Source organism: Microcaecilia unicolor, chromosome 12 (assembly GCF_901765095.1).
Source record: "Microcaecilia unicolor chromosome 12, aMicUni1.1, whole genome shotgun sequence".
Classification (NCBI taxonomy): Eukaryota; Metazoa; Chordata; class Amphibia; order Gymnophiona; family Siphonopidae; genus Microcaecilia; species Microcaecilia unicolor.
In genome coordinates, this window is record NC_044042.1 from 21,244,828 (window position 1) to 21,261,757 (window position 16,930).

Genomic DNA, 16,930 nt, shown 5'->3' on the forward strand with positions numbered 1-16,930 from the left:
GAAGCTAGTAGGCGTAGATTGCCGATCCCCGGGATCTTCCGGATCTGTTAAGTACCACCTTAAGGCTGGAGCGCTGCTTTGTTTTGACGGCAGCCCCCGCTGCTTACAGATACAGAGATCACCCCCCATAACCGAGCGCTGCAGTTCTCTAGTTCTCTCTTTCCGTGGCGAAACTTGAAGGAGGTTTAATAGACTGGAGCTGGGCTGCCAAGTTACCCATTCCAGGAGGGAGACTTTTTGGCTGGTCCTGGATATCTGCCAACCTTATCCGGTGCATTATGGGACCTGCAGCACTGATTGCAATGGATAGAATCATGGACTATAAGTCCCACACTGCTTTGGGATGTAAGTTTAAAACCAGGACCTGCCAAAAAGTCTCCCTCCTGGAATGGGTAACTTGGCAGCTCTGCTGGAGTGGAATCTAGACCACTGTAAGCAAGGAAGCCATTTGGTTAATATCTGTTTCCATCCCCCCCCCCCCCCCCCCCCCCGCATCCGTCATTGCAGTTCACTTAAAACAAAGCAAGCAAACCTATGGAGCTGCTGCATCCACATTGTTGTTCTTTATTGTTGGTCCATCTGTAACAAGTCTTAAAGCTTTTTTTAGTTGGATAGGCAGTGCCTTACAAGGTGGCGGAGAAAAGATATAATTGAATATCACTAAACCAGCTTCAAAAATTATTGTAGTTCGTAGAAACAGTACTTATAACTCTAGTTTGTGCTCATTTTTCTTCACTGTTCTTCTATACAATACAGATGGCAGATTTCAGTGAGGATATCTTGTTTCCTGATGGGTTCATCTTAACTGTTGTTGTAATCTGCCTTGGTGAGCCTGGCGTTATAAAGATGATGGAATGTATTGATATTAAATTTAAGAGGAATTAAACTCTCCTTTCATTGGGGCACATGGGATCACATCATCATGTGTTTTGTAGAAGATTACCTTTTAGATATACAAATGAATTATTTTGTTTTGAACATGTTTCAGGGGCAAGTGGTTTTATAAGTCAAAATAAAAATAAATATTTTGTTTCCTGCAGATCTCTTTTGTTTAAACGTAACTACACGGGCTAGAATAGCCCCTAATGCAGTCTTCCTATATTTTGTTCTTATACTATGCCAAAACTGGAAACTCATCTTTATCTCCTTGAGGTTAAATGACAGGACATGACATGAGCTTACCTGGTCTACATGAGATGGTATGACTATGAAGTTGTATCTTGGATCAGAAGGGCTGTATACTTTATGCATACTCCTGGATCCTGGTGTATTTTGGATCAGAAGGGCTGCATACTCTGTGCATACACCTGGATCCTGGTGTACTTCTCATCAGCAAGGCTGCATGCACCTAGATCCTGGTATATTTCGGATCAGATGTGCTGCATACACTTGGATCCTGGTGTACTTCTCATCAGAAGGGATGGCAACATTAGCACATGGCTATTAATACAAAAAATGGAACATTAACCATTTTACAGCTGTGGCAAAAATGGCCTTAGCATGTTGGAAAAACTTGTGTAAGGATGTGCAGAGCCGGTGGTTGGGAGGCGGGGATAGTGCTGGGCAGACTTATACGGTCTGTGCCCTGAAAATGACAGATACAAATCAAGGTAAGGTATACACAAAAAGTAGCACATATGAGTTTATCTTGTTGGGCAGACTGGATGGACTGTGCAGGTCTTTTTCTGCCGTCATCTACTATGTTACTACTATTTATCATTTCTATAGTGCTTCTAGATAGGGTATGATACATACCTGTAGCAGTTGTTCTCCGAGGACAGCAGGCTGATTGTTCTCACGACTGGGTGACGTCCGCGGCAGCCCCCACCAACCGGAAATAAGCTTCGCGGGACGGTCGACACGCAGGGCACGCCCACCGCGCATGCGCGGCCGTCTTCCCGCCCGTGCGCGACCGCTCCCGCCAGTTGAATGACTAGCAAAAAATATGAAATACACAACTCCAAAGGGGAGGAGGGAGGGAAGGTGAGAACAATCAGCCTGCTGTCCTCGGAGAACAACTGCTACAGGTATGTATCATACCCTTTCTCCGAGGACAAGCAGGCTGCTTGTTCTCACGACTGGGGTATCCCTAGCTCTCAGGCTCACTCAAAACAAGAACCCAGGTCAATTGAACCTCGCAACGGCGAGGAAACAACAGAAATTGACCTACGAAGAACAACTAACTGAGAGTGCAGCCTGACCAGAATAAATTCGGGTCCTGGAGGGTGGAGTTGGATTTACACCCCAAACAGATTCTGCAGCACCGACTGCCCGAACCGACTGTCGCGTCGGGTATCCTGCTGGAGGCAGTAATGTGATGTGAATGTGTGGACAGATGACCACGTCGCAGCCTTGCAAATCTCTTCAATAGTGGCTGACTTCAAGTGGGCCACTGACGCTGCCATGGCTCTAACACTATGAGCCGTGACATGACCCTCAAGAGTCAGCCCAGCCTGGGCGTAAGTGAAGGAAATGCAATCTGCTAGCCAATTGGAGATGGTGCGTTTCCCGACAGCGACCCCTAGCCTGTTAGGGTCGAAAGAAACAAACAATTGGGCGGACTGTCTGTGGGGCTGTGTCCGCTCCAAGTAGAAGGCCAATGCTCTCTTGCAGTCCAATGTGTGCAACTGACGTTCAGCAGGGCGGGTATGCGGCCTGGGGAAGAATGTTGGCAAGACAATTGACTGGTTAAGATGGAACTCCGACACCACCTTCGGCAGGAACTTTGGGTGGGTGCGGAGCACTACTCTGTTGTGATGAAATTTGGTATATGGAGCATGAGCTACTAGGGCTTGAAGCTCACTGACCCTACGAGCTGAAGTAACTGCCACCAAGAAAATGACCTTCCAGGTCAAGTACTTCAGATGGCAGGTATTCAGTGGCTCAAAAGGAGGTTTCATCAGCTGGGTGAGGACGACGTTGAGATCCCATGACACAACAGGAGGCTTGATAGGGGGCTTTGACAAAAGCAAGCCTCTCATGAATCGAACGACTAAAGGCTCTCCAGAGATGGCTTTTCCTTCCACACGATAATGGTAAGCACTAATCGCACTAAGGTGATTCCTTACTGAGTTGGTCTTGAGGCCAGACTCTGATAAGTGCAGAAGGTATTCAAGCAGGTTCTGTGCAGGGCAAGAACGAGGTTCTAAGGCCATGCTCTCACACCACACGACAAACCTCCTCCACTTGAAAAAGTAACTCTTTTTAGTGGAATCCTTCCTAGAGGCAAGCAAGACCCGGGAGACACCCCCAGACAGACCCAACGCAGTGAAGTCTACGCCCTCAACATCCAGGCCGTGAGAGCCAGAGACTGGAGGTTGGGGTGCAGCAACGCTCCGTCGTTCTGCGAAATGAGAGTCGGAAAACACTCCAATCTCCACGGTTCTTCGGAGGACAACTCCAGAAGAAGAGGGAACCAGATCTGACGGGGCCAAAAGGGCGCGATCAGAATCATGGTGCCGCGGTCTTGCTTGAGCTTCAGTAAGGTCTTCCCCACCAAAGGTATGGGAGGATAAGCATACAGGAGGCCGGTCCCCCAATGGAGGAGAAAGGCATCCGACGCTAGCCTGCCGTGTGCCTGAAGTCTGGAACAGAACAGAGGCAGCTTGTGGTTGGTCTGAGAGGCGAAAAGGTCCACCGAGGGGGTGCCCCACGCTCGGAAGATCTTGCGTACCACTCTGGCATGGAGCGACCACTCGTGCGGTTGCATGACTCTGCTCAGTCTGTCGGCCAGACTGTTGGTTACCGCCTGCCAGGTACGTGGCTTGGAGGAGCATGCCGAACCGACACGCCCAACGCCACATCCCGACGGCCTCCTGGCACAGGGGGCGAGATCCGGTGCCCCCCTGCTTGTTGACGTGATACATTGCAACCTGATTGTCTGTCCGAATTTGGATAATTTGACAGGACAGCCGATCTCTGAAAGCCTTCAGTGCGTTCCAGATCGCTCGGAGCTCCAGGAGGTTGATCTGCAGATCCTTTTCCTGGAGGGACCACAGACCCTGAGTGTGGAGCCCATCGACATGGGCTCCCCACCCCAGGCGAGATGCATCCGTCGTCAGCACTTTCGTGGGCTGCGGAATTTGGAATGGACGTCCCAGGGTCAAATTGGTCCGGATGGTCCACCAGAGCAGTGAAGTGCGGCAACTGGTGGAGAGGCGGATGACATCTTCTAGATTCCCGGTGGCTTGAAACCACTGGGAAGCTAGGGTCCATTGAGCAGATCTCATGTGAAGACGAGCCATGGGAGTCACATGAACTGTGGAGGCCATATGACCCAGAAGTCTCAACATCTGCCGAGCTGTGATCTGCTGAGACGCTCTGGTCTGCGAAGCCAGGGCCAAGAGATTGGTAGCCCTCGCTTCGGGAAGGTAGGCCTGAGCCGTCTGGGTATTCAGCAGCGCTCCTATGAATTCCAGAGACTGAGTAGGCTGGAGATGGGACTTTGGGTAATTTATCACAAACCCCAGCAGCTCCAGAAGTTGAATAGTGCACTGCATGGACCGGAGGGCTCCTGCCTCCGAGGTGCTCTTGACCAGCCAATCGTCGAGATATGGGAACACGTGCACTCCCAGCTTGCGTAGATACGCCGCCACCACCACGAGGCACTTTGTAAACACTCGTGGGGCAGAGGCGAGCCCAAAGGGCAGCACACAATACTGAAAGTGCCGTGCGCCCAGGCGGAATCTGAGATACTGTCTGTGAGCTGGCAGTATCGGGATGTGAGTGTATGCGTCCTTTAAATCCAGGGAACATAGCCAATCGTTTTTCTGAATCATTGGCAGAAGGGTGCCCAAGGAAAGCATCCTGAACTTTTCTTTGACCAGGAATTTGTTCAGGCCTCTCAGGTCTAGGATGGGACGCATCCCCCCTGTTTTCTTTTCCACAAGGAAGTACCTGGAATAGAATCCCTGCCCTTCCTGCCCGGGTGGTACGGGCTCGACCGCATTGGCGCTGAGAAGGGCGGAGAGTTCCTCTGCAAGTACCTGCTTGTGAAGGGAGCTGAAAGACTGAGCTCCCGAAGGACAATTTGGAGGCAGGGAGGCCAAATTCAGGGCGTATCCGCACCGCACTATTTGGAGAACCCACTGGTCGGAGGTTATGAGAGGCCACCTTTGGTGAAAAAATTTTAACCTCCCTCCGACCGGCAGATCGTCCGGTACGGACACTTGTAGGGCGGCTATGTTCCCGTGGATCCAGTCAAAAGCCCGTCCCCGGCTTTTGCTGTGGAGGCGCAGGGGGCTGCTTAGGCGCACGCTGTTGACGAGAACGAGCGCGCTGGGGCTGTCCCTGTGCCTGGCGAGGCCTTCGGGCCGGCTGGTTGCACCTACGCTTTGCAAAAGAATAGGGTGCAGCCTGCCGTGCCCGGGAAAAACGCCCACCCGTGGGGGCGGGTGCTGAAGGCGCCCGGTGGGAGAGCTTGTCGAGAGCGGTTTCCCGCTGATGCAGTTGGTCCACCATCTGCTCGACCTTCTCACCGAAAATGTTATCCCCCCGGCAAGGGACGTCAGCCAGTCTCTGCTGGGTGCGGTTGTCCAGGTCAGAGGCCCGCAGCCATGAGAGCCTGCGCATCACTATACCTTGGGCCGCAGCACGAGATGCCACGTCACAGGTGTCAAAAATCCCCCTGGACAGGAACTTTCTGCACGCCTTCAGCTGCCTGACCACCTCCTGATAAGGCCTGGACTGCTCCGGCGGGAGCTTATCGACCAGGTCCGCCAGCTGTTGCACATTGGTCCGCATGTGGATGCTCATATAGAGCAGGTAAGATTGGATGCGGGTCACGAGCATGGAGGATTGGTAGGCCTTCCTCCCAAATGAGTCCAGAGTGCGAGACTCCCGCCCCGGGGGCGCCGAGGCGGTATCCCTCGAACTCCGTGCCCTCTTGAGAGCAGAATCCACGACCGCTGAGTCATGGGGCAACTGGGGCCGCATGAGCTCTGGGTCAGAGTGGATCCTGTACTGGGACTCTGCTTTCTTGGGAATGGTGGGATTAGTTAGTGGTCGCACCCAGTTCCGGAGCAGCGTCTCCTTCAGGACATTGTGCAGCGGTACCGTGGAGGACTCTCTAGGTGGTGATGGATAGTCGAGGACCTCGAGCATCTCGGCCCTCGGCTCTTCCACAGAGACCACGGGAAAGGGAATGCTTATAGACATATCCCGCACAAAGGAGGCAAAGGAGAGACTCTCAGGAGGTGAGAGCTTCCTCTCCGGTGACGGCGTGGGGTCCGAGGGAAGGCCCGTAGACTCCTCTGAGGAGAAATATCTCGGGTCCTCCTCTTCCCCCCACGAGTCCTCATCCTCGGTATCGGACATTAGCTCATGTAGCTGCGTCCGGTACCGGGCCCGGCTCGACGTCGAGGCACCGAGGTCTCGGTGTCGTCGAGCGGTGGACTCCCGCGCCGGCGGGGACGGAGCTCCCTCCATCGACGTCGACGGGGACTCCACCTGCGTGGCTGTCGAGACCGGCACCGCAAGCGGCGGCGGTGTCGACTGCCCCGGCGCCGGGCTAGAGCTCGCCGGCGCCACAGTCATCGGCGCCGAGGGCGCAAGCACCCCCGGCGCCGGCACAGCCTGGCGCATCAGCCCTTCCAGGATCCCCGGAAGGATGGCTCTGAGGCACTCGTCCAGGCCCGCTGCCGGGAAAGGCGGTGGGGCCGGTAAGGGTGTCGGTGCCGGAAGCTGCTGGGGGCCAGGAGACGGCACCGAGGTGCCGGAACCCCGACGCGTCGGTACCTCCACCACCGACGGAGATCTCTCCTCCCTGCGATGACGCCTCGGCGTCGACTCCTCTTCAGGGTGCACCGAGGGCTCCCGGTGACGGCGCTTCTTGTCTTTTTTCCGGTGCACGTCACCGGTGCCGGAGGGCATGGAGGAGGAGGAGGTCGATCCCCCTCGGTCTCGGGGTACCGGGTCCGACAGGGTTCGGTCCCGTGGCTCACGAGTTGAGGGAGTGACCGGGGCCGACTGCCCACGCGGTCTCTCTACCCCACTCTCGCCGGCGGACCGGCGGGCCGACGGGACCTGTTCTCCTGGGGTCGCTGCCATCGGTGCCGATGTCTCGGGCATCGATACCGGTACCGAAGAACCGGTCTTCGATACCGATGCCGTCGAGGTCGACGTCGAGGGGCCGGCGCAAGTTCCAAAAAGACGGTCCCGCAGAACTTGCCTCGCAACCTGAGTCCGTTTCCGGAGACCGAGACACAAAACGCACGACTTGAGATTGTGCTCCGGCCCGAGGCACTGGAGGCACCAAGCGTGGGTGTCGGTCTGCGAGATCGGCCGGCCGCAGCGACCACACTTTTTAAATCCACTCGGGACCTTCGAGGACATCGACGGAAAAATCGCGTCGGCGAAGTCAAAGTCGGCAGTGGTGGCTAAAATCACACCACGAAAACTGAAACCGACCGAGCGGCCACTAGGCCGCAACGAGGCGTCCCCGCTAGAAAGCGAGGGAAAAGAAGGAGCGCGTGCTCCACACGCGCAAAATTCTTTTTTTTTTTTTTTTTTTTTTTAATAAAAGAGAAAGAAGAAGAAGAAGAGGCCGAACAGGCCAAAAGCGACGATCCGCGTAAACGCGGTCGAAAAAATCCGGCGGCTGAAACGAGAGAGAGGGGAAAACACAACTCTCTCAGTCGCGGAAAAAAAGTAACTGGCGGGAGCGGTCGCGCACGGGCGGGAAGACGGCCGCGCATGCGCGGTGGGCGTGCCCTGCGTGTCGACCGTCCCGCGAAGCTTATTTCCGGTTGGTGGGGGCTGCCGCGGACGTCACCCAGTCGTGAGAACAAGCAGCCTGCTTGTCCTCGGAGAATACTAAATAAGTCATGCAGCAGAGATTTGAACAGATTGAAGGGGAGATAGATGGCTTAGTGGGAGACCCATGAGAAACAAGTTGCAGTAGTCTAAGCAAGAAGAGTGTGGATAAGGATTTTGGTAGTGTGCTCAGAAAGGAAGGGATAAATTTTGGTTATGTTATAGAGAAAGGGGGGGGGGGTACAGAGTAAGGGGAGGAGGGAGGGCAACCCAGCACAGACAGCAAGGAGCATCTCCCTTGCCAAATGTACTGAACCTCTACCTGAAAGTATTCAAAATCAGACTTCTAGCCCTATGCGGGAGTGACTGAATATATATTTCCCAGATAGCCAAAAACATTTTCTTCCTTTTAGGGAAACCCTGGGCTTGCTTTTGTTCTAATAGCATTAGTGCATGCAGCATATTTCTCCAAGCCCAATAGGAAGGCTCATCTTCTCCCACCAGTTACTTGGCCCCCTGACGAAGCTCGATTATAGAGTGAAACGGAGAGCCCCGTTGGGCAACTTTAAAGCTAAGTAACATCATAGGTTCAATAATAAGCCAAGCAACAAGATTTAGACTACTGAAGTTTTGCATAACATTAATAACTGGTCACAATATACCTACACTTATACACAGTGGAGTGTTTTGACCAATGATAAGAACGGAGTCAAACAATTGCGGGCATTGAGTCCATTTATGGTTCTGCTGCCGCGCGGTGACTACTGAGGTCTTTTTCTCCACATTCACCAACTTGATATCACGCACCAACGGTGTTTTTAAGGTGATTACGTTAGTTAAGCTCATTTCAGCTCATTATTTATTTATTGCACTTGTAGCCCACATTTTCCCACCTGTTTGCAGGCTCAATGTGGCTTACAAATACCTGTAATGGCATTGCCATTTCAGGGTACAAAATACAATTGGTGTTATTATTGGTATTACACTTCATTTCGCTGAAATATTGTCCAGTGCTATCGATATTCAGACTTAGCCAGTTATTTTTAAACCAGCCAAAGATATCCCACCTTTTCATGTGGCCAAATATGGCTGCTAAACCGGCTTTACAAAATAGGTGGATATTCAGCAGGGGATAGTCAGTTAGCCCCTGCTGAATATCAGCGGATACCCGGTTAAAGTGCTTTTTAACTGATCAGTAGCTGTTCTGGCCGGTTAAATAGCACAGAATCTCTGGTGGAATGTCTTTAGATTTAAGGGCAAATTTACCAATATGGTAAGAGCCTGTGGGCAGTCGCACTGCAGTAGGAGTCAATTGTTTTATGTTATCAGCTGCTGCATCATACCATCTTTTCATGAGAGGAGTGGCCAACTGGGTACATGCCTGCAGATCCAGAGGGTGGCTACCAAACTGGTAAATGGTCTGCGTCATAAAACATATAGGGTCAGGCTTACGGACCTCAACATGTGTATGCTGGAAGAGAGGCGGGAGAGAGGGGATATGATAGAGACATTTAAATACCTCCGTGGCGTTAATGTACAGGAGGTGAGCCCAGTGGCGTAGCGAGGGCGGCTGCCACCTGGGGCGGTTCGCCGCTACACCCCCCCCCCCGGGTGCAGCATGACACCCCTCCTCGGCGCATCACCCCCCCCCCTCGGCGCATCATCCAAGCCCCCCGCCCCACAAGTGCATTCTTGCCTGCCGTGTGCATGCTGCTGGGGGGGGGGGGGGGGGGTGTCGGTTCCGCTGGTTCCCTGCTCCCTCTGCCCCGGAACAGGAAGTAACCTGTTCTGGGGCAGAGGGAGCAGGGAACCAGTGGAGTCAACACCCCACCAGCGACGTGCACCCGGGGCGGATCGCCCCCACCGCCCCGCCACTGGGTGAGCCTTTTCCAAATGAAGGAAAACTGTGGAATGAGAGGGCATAGGATGAAGTTAAGAGGAAATAGGTTTAGGAGGAATCTGAGCAAATACTATTTCAAGGAAAGGGTGGTAGATGCATGGAATGGCCTCCCAGTGGAGGTCCTGGAGATGAGGACTGTGTCGGAGTTTAAGAAAGCATGGAGCAGGCACATGGGATCCCTTAGGAAAAGGAGGAGCTAGTGGTTACTGAGGAAGGGCAGACTGGATGGGCCATTGGGCCCTTATCTGCCGTCATGATTCTATGTTTCTATGCAGGCAGTTGGTGTTTTCAGTCTCCTTTCTAGGGGAGAGCAATAATGAACTTCTGCATAGACCATGCAGGCTCCGCAGATATGTTGCAATTTTATTTTCAGAGGGAACGTCTCAGGAGAAAAGTCATGCTACAAGGCCTGCAGCAGTATGCACAGTGATTTCATTTTGAAATCTTGCATGTTGTTTATCCCACATTCCTTTGTCCTGAAAGATATGCAGAGAAACGAATCCCTACCGTAAGGCTACCTTAGGATTTGCATAGAGGAACTTGCCCAGTGAACTACTTTTATTATTCCAAACAGTTCTTTGTTTCTAAGGTGCCCAATTTCCCCCTAATTCTATAAAAGTTGCCCAAAATTGCACATGCAGATTTGGGGGGGTGCGCATCCTTTGTCCTGCATCTCTTTCCCTCTCTTCCACGCTCAGATTCGGTACTTGCCCCTTCCTGCAACCCGACAACCCTCTTCCCTGATGTACCTCACCACGTTCACTTGCTTGCAGCATCAGCAAAACACATCCGCTGCCTGCGCTGGTCTCTGCAAGCTTCCCTCTGCCACATCCCGCTGATGTCACTTCCTGTTTCCTCTGCCTGGACTGGACGTGGCATAGGGAAGCCTGCAGAGACCAGCGCAGGCAGCAGATGTGTTTTGCTGCTGCTGCTCGCGAACATGGTGAGGTAGATAGGGAGGGAGTTGGCGGGCCACAGACTGATCAGAGGAAGGGAGGAAGTGAGGGGAGCCAGATAGCCACCCCAGAAGTGTGTGCGTGTGTGTGTGTGTGTGTGGGGGCAGACAGGGTTGGCCTGAGCCAAGAATTGGTGGGCCTATGCCCACCCATAGCTGCGCCACTGGATCTGAAAAAGGGGGCGTGGAAATGGATGGGACATGGGTGTAACGGGGCATTCCTAAAATTTATGCGTGTTGTTATAGAATAACGGGCATATGTGCTTGATTTAGTTGGGTACCTTTGCACCACATTTCAGTTGGTGCAAATGGTCATGTGTAAAATTAGGTGCAATTCCTGGGTGTAAGCGCTATTCTATAAACAGCGCCGAACTTTAAGCGTAGCTTATAGAATAGTGCTTTTTTTTCAGCGCCAGTTGTTTTGGCACCATATGTAGAATCTAGCCCTTAATGTCTTAAGATGCAGCAGCTGATGGAATCAGCCACTTTCTTAAGGGCACATTTAAGTTGGGAGAGCAAAATAACACCCACAGGTTGCATTTTCCAAACTATTAAGCCAGTTAATAATGTGTTTTTATTGTATGCAGGTCTCATTTTATGCAATGAGAGCTACTAACACATTAGTGCATGTTAACAACTCTAGCCCAGGGGTTTGCAGCCCAGTCCTCAGTCAGATTTTCTGGATATCCACAATGAATATGTAGATTTGTGTATACTACCCCCAATGCATGCATATCTATCTCATGCTTATTCATTGTGGGTATCCTGAAAAGCTGACTGGTTAGGTGTTCCCGAGGACTGGCTTGAGAATCCCCGTTCATTTTTCACAGAAATCAGGTGCCAGTGCGTACCTGCGCTGAGTTGCAAATCAAAAGTGAATATTTTCCTTTGAAAACTGGTCCATAGTCCGTGGGTTACATATACCTGTGAACTGTTTGATAACTTTATCCATAATGAATACGTATTCATCTCTGAAAATGAAGATTCGAAGAAGTGTGTCTTTTTTTTTTAATTTAGCTCACACCTTTTCAGGAGTAGCTTAAGTCAGTTACATTCAGGTGCTCATAGTTCACTTTTATTTGACAGGTACAATAGATATTTCCCTGTCCCTGTTGGGCTCATAATCTAAGGGGCCCTTTTACTGGGCTGAACTATGACTAGTGTGTGAGTTTCTCCATGCACCGAGGCCACCTTTAGCGCAGCTGTAAAATGGCCAAGTTTTCATTTCAGGGAACAACTACCAAGGTGGAGAAACTGGATCCACTATGAGAGGGACAATGCTCCAGAGGAGTAGCATGATAACAAGACACTTCCAAAAAGCCAAGGAGACGGAGAGTAGAGAAATGTTCTTTAATAGTAGATAAGACACGACACCGTCAGCATTCTGTGCTATCTACTTGCAATGATATGACTGTATTCAACATTCCACAGTTTATATCTGTTCCTTTTATCTTGCCGCACCTTATGCCTGGAATAGACTTCCTGAGCCATTACGTCAAGCTCCATCCCTGGCCGCCTTCAAATCCGGGCTAAAGGCCTACCTGTTTGATGCTGCTTTTAATTCCTAACTTGTCACCTGCTCGTAACTTTTATCTTGTCTTCCTCTCTTCAATAGTCCCCTTTCTCTATGTGTCCTATCTGTCTGTCCTACCCTTATCCCTTATTTGTCCTGGCTGTCTGTCCTGATTTAGATTGTAAGCTCTTTTGAGCAGGGACTGTCTTTTCATGTTCAATTGTGAAGCGCTGCGTACGACTGGTAGCGCTGTAGAAAAGATTTGTAGTAGTAGTAGTTGTTATAATGTTCTGTCAGTTTTTTATGTATGCTTTTTTAATGTATAGTTTTTATGTATAAATTTGTTGTATATTTTATATATATTTATGGTTTGATATTTATGTATTTTAATTTCTAGACTCCTGAGGCAGGCTTTGTTTGCCGAAACACAGTGCTGTGTCGAGTCTTATCTACGATTGAAGAATATTTCTCTACCCTCTTGTCTTCTTGGCTTTTTGGAAGTGTCTTGTTGATCATGCTATTCCTCCTCCACAGCAGCAAGTTTTCATTTCCTCAATTAATGGCCATGCGGTAATTTCCAAATCAGCACGTGGCCATCAGCACGTGAGCCCTTACCAAACACCTGTTTAAGTAGGCAGAAAGGACATATGTGCTAACCTTGCACTAATGGGTAGGCACGTGGCAATATAGCTGTGCTGATTAGTGCTGGGGACGCCTACTCTCTGCCCTCCCCCCCCCCACACGCCCCCCGCAGCTCTAAAAAATAAGAAGCATTATTTAGAACCTGGAAAGTGTGCACAGATGCAAACACTACCCTGGGACAGCTGAGCAAACCCTACGGTAGTGCATTTTCCCGCATGGTATGCATGCGATAGTGCTTATTACCACTAAGTAAAAGGGACCCCTAAGTTTGCACCTGAAGCCGTGGAGAGTTAAGTGACTTGTCCGAGGTCACAAGGAATATCAGTGGGACGTGAACTCTGGTTCACGGGCTGCTATTTGAAACATTAGTCTGCTCATCTGTTCTAGTGCTGCCAATGTAATGCACTAGACTAGACTGGAGTAGATGAACTCTGGGCAGTAGGTAGTCAAAATATCTTTCAGACAAGAAAGGGGCTGATCAACGTAGAGACCCTTTTCATATTGTGCACTGTGTTAGGTCAATGACAGTTTCCATAGCAACTTTCAGTGGACTCTTAAACCACGGCCAGTTCATAGGCGGCATCGGAGGTTGCTCAGGTAGGCTCGATCCGCAAGTTGGTAGGTACAAATTGGCACCAATGGCAATTCTGGTTCTGAGTATTATTGAGAAATAAAGAGACATCATCAGTATTCTGGGAGACAGAAAAAAATGGGGCAAAGATATCATCCATGTAAAAGGTAGTATACTTCAGAGAGGGAGAGACCTTTTCTCTGCAGGGTGTGGGAAAGAAAGTTTTACAGCCTGTGTTCACTGAAACTGTTGATTAGTGACAGAACACAAGTAGTTAATGTGCTTAGTAGGGCATTTAGAAGAGAACACTTTTGTTATATTTCACACACAACCAATATGTATTCAGGAGAGAAACTACTTCTACATACTGTTGGGCAGACTGGATGGACCGTGCAGGTCTTTTTCTGCCGTCATCTACTATGTTACTATGAGGCATATTTTCAAAGCACTTTGGGAGGCTAAGTGCTTTGAAAATGAGCTTGTATGTATGTTATGTAACTTGGAACAGTCCTGTTTGTATTTTTTTTTAAACTCATGCATCAAAGCATACTGGCCTTATCAATCCCGTCTTTACTCGTGTAAACAAAGCCCTATATCGTTATACCTTAAAATAAGAGTTAAGAACTGACTTATTTTGTCACTCCTTATAATCCCCCCCCCCCAGTACCAATCAACCATAAAACCTAATTTCATAATATTAAAAAAAAAAGTCCATCAGAACAAAATTAACTGAACACAGCTGGCGAAAGAAACACACCACCATGAAATCTGGTTTAGTAATTTAAAATAATAAAAAACAAAAAACAAATACAAAATCCAAACTTCTTTCATTTACAAGTTCAGATACAATTTTCAAGTGCAAATAACTTCATAAACTAAAGTTTTCATGATTTTATCATTTGGCAGGAGATGTTTAATTGTGATGCATTGCAAAAGGCAGACATAAATATTACACGTTTTTTTGTGTGTGTCTTTCTTTTCTTTCAAACTCATAAGGCCTAATTCTTTAAGTGTCTTCTCTCATTCCGTGTCTGTGGAGAAAACCCTTAATAAATCAGACCTGTGTGATCTTGTTACTACTGAAAACATTCAACACATCCGGAATTCTGTGATGCAGGTTTTAGCTATCCAAACCTGTAGCCATTTTCAACATTTTGATTAGGGCGCAGGGGCGTAGCCAGACTTCGGTGGGAGGGGGGGCAGAATCCAAGGTGAGGGGGCACATTCCCCCCCCCGCGCCGCCATTTTTGACCCCCCCCGCGCCGCCATCTTTGACCCCCGCCGCCATCTTTGACCCCTCCCCTGGCGTTGCCAACCCTCCCCCGTCGTCGTCACCATCGCCGTCGAGTACCTGAGCTGGCGGGGGGTCCCCAATCCCCGTCAGCCGAAGTTCTGTGTCTTCACTGAAGACTCTTCAGCCCGTCTCTTTGCGTGGTATGAATAGTCCTGACGTCACATCAGGATGATTCATACCACGCAAAGAGAATCGGCTTCCCGCTTGCAGAATCAGATCAGCTGCTGCAGTCTGCAGCAACGCGCTGGCCCAGAGACGGGCTGAAGACACAGAACTTCGGCTGGCGGGGATTGGGGACCCCCCGCCAGCACAGGTATTCGACGGCGATGGCGACGGGGGAGGGTTGGCGACGCCGGAGGAGGGGTCCAGGGCCAAATCTGAGGGGGCCCAGGCCCCACGTAGCTACGCCACTAATTAGGGGTGTTGGTAATGTTCCATAAATGGACATTACCAACATTTATGGAAGAGACAGCGAATACTCCCTTAAACGTATAATAATTGTACGGGCAAAAATTATTAACCAACAGTTCTACAACTGAGTCAGGCCTCCCTCCTCAGCTTGTGCAAGTTTCTTATCAGGCTCTATGGCAGGGTTTCTTAAACTTGCCTGGTGACCCCACTGTCAGTTGGGCTTTCAGGATATTTATAAGATAAATTTGCATATATGTATTCAAATTTATCTGATGCAATAATCACGGTGGACTCTTGAAAACCTGCCTGTCTGTGAAGTCACCCACATAGGTTTGGGAATCTCTGCTCTATTGTTTCCAGTGGAAGAGGAGATTAGAATAAGACATTGATTCTCTCAACAGCCAATGAATATCTCTTTATGCATCACCAGGGTTTTTTTTTTTGAGGGGGTACTTGGGGGTACTGAGTACCGGCACCTTTTCCATTGTCTGCTAAAATTGAACTGTGGACCCCAAGTTTTAATGAAAGAGCTAAAGCTCTATACACCAATTCTGCCTTGTCATAGATTCTGTGACTGGTTGCAGGGGGCCTGGCTATTGTGGGGTGGGTCCCTCAGTGATCACCTCACCCCTGAAGGGTGGCTTAGCATTTGAGTACCGGCACCTTTTATGCTAGAAAAAATGCACTGTGCATCACCAATGCAAAAGTAACTTCAATTATAACCTCCCTCAAATGGATAGTTGGATAGGCCCAACTGCATGTTCTTGTTTGGAATCACCTGGATCCTTTTCTTGCAAAATGTTTTCAGTCATGCTGTTTGCAGCTAAAACAGGGCCCAGCACGGCAGTTCCCAACCCTTTGGTCTCCAGTGTTTGGCAACTTTTAGACTGGCAAAATGAATTGGGATGAAAAGGAAAGCACTTGTCAAACCTGCAACTAAAAGTGAAAAATATGAATTTCACATGGACTTGCATCTTTCAAAACTTTTCCCCTTTTTACTGATAAAAAGGAAATTTCTAGACAATGACTTTTCAAAGGAAAAAAAATAAGCAAAATTAAATTGAGTTTGCTGTTACTTTATATAGGATGTTTGTTTTTGCTCAAATATCTGCCATTCATAATCCAGAGCCTTGGGGGTGGGGAATAGTTTTCAAAATATTCTATCCACATTAATCTGCTATCTGAAAACTACCCTCCCTCGGTGACAGGAACCGATTCCAGGGGCATATTTACATTGGAAAAGGTAGGCATGTAAATTGCATTTTCAAATCTTTGCATGCATTTTTCCAGCAAAACCTCTACCTGTAGAAACTCAGCTGCAAGTGACTTGGCATATACTTTCTACCTGGTGTGAGTTTCAAATTAGATGTACACACATGCCTTTGATATGAAAACTGGTGTGAAGCCTGTGGGTAAAAAGATATGCACGGTCTTTTTCCCAACGCAGTTGGAAATTGCTCCATATGGATTACAAGCCCATTTCTTTCTATAGATTTTGGAACAGATTCAGTAAATAATGCTCAAAAAACTGGCACTAAGCTCAATTCTAAAAAGGGCACGTGCCCTGTACAGACTCATGCTTATTCATGCGTCTATATTTAGGTGCCAGACTTAGGGTCTGCTAAAACCTGGTGTAAATGCTGTCCCCCAACTTAGGTGTCCCAGGGGTGTAGCCAGACACATAATTTTGGGCGGGCCTAAGCCCAAAGTGTGTGGGCATGAAAACCCCGCCCCTAGCTCGACATCTCTTCCCCAGCAATTGGCAGGGTCTCTTAACTGCATTCCCTCAAGCCCCCCCCCCCCCCCCGGTACCTTTTAAATCCTCTTCTTTGCCAGCAGTGACTCGTACCTGCTGCTCACACCGGCCCTGAGCCTTCCCTCAACCCAACTTC